Source organism: Pteropus vampyrus, unplaced genomic scaffold (assembly GCF_000151845.1).
Source record: "Pteropus vampyrus isolate Shadow unplaced genomic scaffold, Pvam_2.0 Scaffold48, whole genome shotgun sequence".
Taxonomy (NCBI): Eukaryota; Metazoa; Chordata; class Mammalia; order Chiroptera; family Pteropodidae; genus Pteropus; species Pteropus vampyrus.
The window spans coordinates 6,134,036-6,137,202 of NW_011888829.1; the positions used below are offsets into that span (position 1 = coordinate 6,134,036).

The 3,167-nt window shown below is 33.0% G+C and overlaps 1 protein-coding gene across 2 annotated transcripts in view; it reads right to left on the reverse strand.

Moving 5' to 3' along the window:
* Positions 1-3,167, reverse strand: part of EXOC4 (exocyst complex component 4) — a 675,009-nt gene that overhangs the window by 431,974 nt on the left and 239,868 nt on the right. The gene's annotated exons all lie outside the window — the stretch shown is intronic.

Consider the following 3,167-nt stretch of genomic DNA (forward strand, 5'->3'; position numbering starts at 1 on the left):
TACTGAGATTTGACTTGAAAGCCCACACCATGTCCAGTGAACACCGATGTGAGCCCTAGAAGGAGGATTTAGTTACCTGGAAAATTTACTTTTGAGAGTCACTTCAGTTCTTAATGACACTAATAAATGAGGCATTACTTAATTTTTTTCTCCATAAAGCACAAGTCTTAAACCTAAAGTGTAAGAGGGGGGAAATCACTCATATATGAGTATTCGGCAGAGAAATAACTACTACACAGGCAAAAAAAAAAAAAATGCTTAAGTGACCTTTTTAAGCCCTCGAAAATTTTCAAACACTGAGTATATATACAGATCCCTGGACTTTTAAAGTCTCAAGGAGAAATGGAATTAAAAAACAAAATAATCAGAGCAAAAGGTGAAGAGTTATCCCTCCTATTCATTCAAACCTTATCTCACTATTATTTCATATGTGAGATACAAAGCTCTGAAGCATGCTGACCAGGAGAAAGCAGCAAGGAGATCTACAAATGGAAGATAACAAGGCTTTTTCTGCGGCCAATCAACCTAGCACATCAATATCCTGTTGCTTTAGAAACAGAACATAAAAGGTTACTGCTTTAATTCTCTTGATTTGGTTAAAGCGCATTTGACAAAATACCATCTAACAAACTTATTAGCATGGTCCTAGAGATCAAGAATAGAAGAAAGGGAAAAAAATGACAGTGTTGAGATTCTGAAATTTCAGTTAAAATGCAGAAGAAAAAGGCATTAGACACTGTGAGATGACCTAATTTAATTTGTTATAGGAGTTGATAAAAATGGTTTTAAAGTCCTTGATCCTGACTGACAAAAGACAATTTCAAACCAAAGATATCAGAATCACATGGAGAAGTAAGGTAAATCAGTTTCCTACTGGGAAAACAAATGAATGGCGGAAGTTACTATAAAAGTCACTTTACCAGCAGGAATTGTACTAAATTTCAATTTAACTTGATCTTTAAATGATTAGGAGACTAGAAGGAAGACAGATAAAACAATCAAGACATTAGTCCTAGACATGCTGTGATTATTAAGATTTACCATTTTATTTTAGATCTAAAAAAAAAAATCAAAGCACAAATATCTCGTAAAAATTTATCTTCAACATGTATTTTTTTTCAGTCTACCTGGGTATAATTTTTAAGTTAGGTTATAAGCATGGTGATGAGGAATCTTTTATTCTCTTCAGGAAAGACCTGCCGAGTTCTTAACTCATTCATTTTCCCAAAGTACCATTATTTGGTGCTCAAAGAAAGGCAAAAAATACACGTATATAATAATAATCAAAATGTAGCCCCTGGCCTTTACTATTTAACTTTGTTTGCAAAAGTATAATTCAAAATTTTCTAAGTAATGCTATTTCTTGGAGAAATAAGATAAACCTAATTTCATTTATAGGCTAACTAATGACGGAGGGTCCATTTATCATTTTTAGAATGCTAGCTAACAGATAAGATTAGTTTCTGTCACTCACAGCACTGTCAAGATGACTCAATATGATGGCAAAGTCGATTTTTATGGCCATATTTGAACAAATAATAAATGTTCCCATGAAGGCTTCGGTTTGAGGCTCTCAAAGAATTTGACAGATACAGAGGATAAACAATAAGCATACTTCTAGCAATAGGTTCATTTTATAATCTCATACTACTTTTTTCTAAAGAAGATCTAGAAGAAGCCACTAAAATTATTAAAGCCTGGATAAATGCTGTATAGAAATAAAGATTAAAGGAACTGGGATTATTGTGCCTGAAGAAAAGACAGCCTGAGAATAACCTAATAATAGTTATTAAATATATGAAAGCTTATTGTATGAAGGATAGGTGAAGCTGCTCAAGTGAGCAACGCAAGCAAAAATGGGAATTAAGGATCGAGTAAAATGAAGAAACTTGCCCACAGTATAAGCACTTAAATATTGAAAGTATAAAAATACTTCTCTGAAATTCAATAGTAGGGAATATCAACTGAATAACAGTTTGGGTGGAGTCAACAGAATTAATTAAATTGTATCTGGATACTCAAGGTAATCTACTGAGATTCCAAAGAAAAACTGAATTAAAAAGAAATAATAAATAAAAATATAACAATATACCTTAGGGAAAAAATCTTAGGCTTATAGAGATTATGTCAGGACACTCAATTTGCATACAACGTGAATTTTGGAAGACATAAAAAAAAAATCTCTGTTTCCTTCATAAATCATTACCAAAGGGAACTAAATATCAAAAACATAAATTGCAAAGCCAACAAAGAGTTCAAGGACAAATCTAAAAACCTCAAGTGTCCCAAAACATTCAAGATATTATGTTTGCAGTCTAACTAAAAATAAGCAAACAATTATTTTGATAACTGTGGCATCCTATGGCTCTTAACTAGCATATTTCCAGTCTAAACACACTTAATATTATATTTTAAATCTAAGCTTTAATTCTGAATTCATCAAGTTTGAAAAGAACAATTCAAAATTGTCTGAATACCAAAAAAAAAACCAAAACTGACTTTAATGCCATTCACTAAATTAGTTTCAAACCATTTCAATCATTTTGTGGACATTTTTAAATTAACATCTCTGGCTATCATCATGAAAACAAGAGGCAGTGCTGGTAAGGATGTGGAGAAATGGGTATTTTTTGCACTATTGGTGAGAATGTAAATTGGTGCAGCCAAAAACAGTATGAATGTTCCTAAAAAAATTAAAACTAGAACTACCATATGATCCAGCAATCTGTCTTCTGAGTATATATCCAAAAGAAATGAAAACAATGTATTGAAGAGATATCTGTACTCCATGTTTGTAACAGCATTATTCACCATAGCCAAGATATGGAAACAACTTGAGTGTCCATCAACAGATAAATGGATACACACACACACTCACTCACTCACTCACTTTCACTCACTTTCTCTCTCTCTCTCTCTCTTTCTCTCTCTCTCTCTCTCTCTCTCTCTCTGAAATATTATTCAGTCATGAGAAAGAAGAAATTTCTGCCATTTGCAACACCATGGATAGATCTTGAGGACACTACACTGAGTGAGATAAGTCAAACAGATAAAGACAAATACTGTATGATATCAATTACATGTGGAATCTAAGAAGCCCAACTTGTAAAAACCAGAGCAGAATGGTAGTTAGCAGGCACCAGGAATGGGGGAGCTGGGGAGATGCT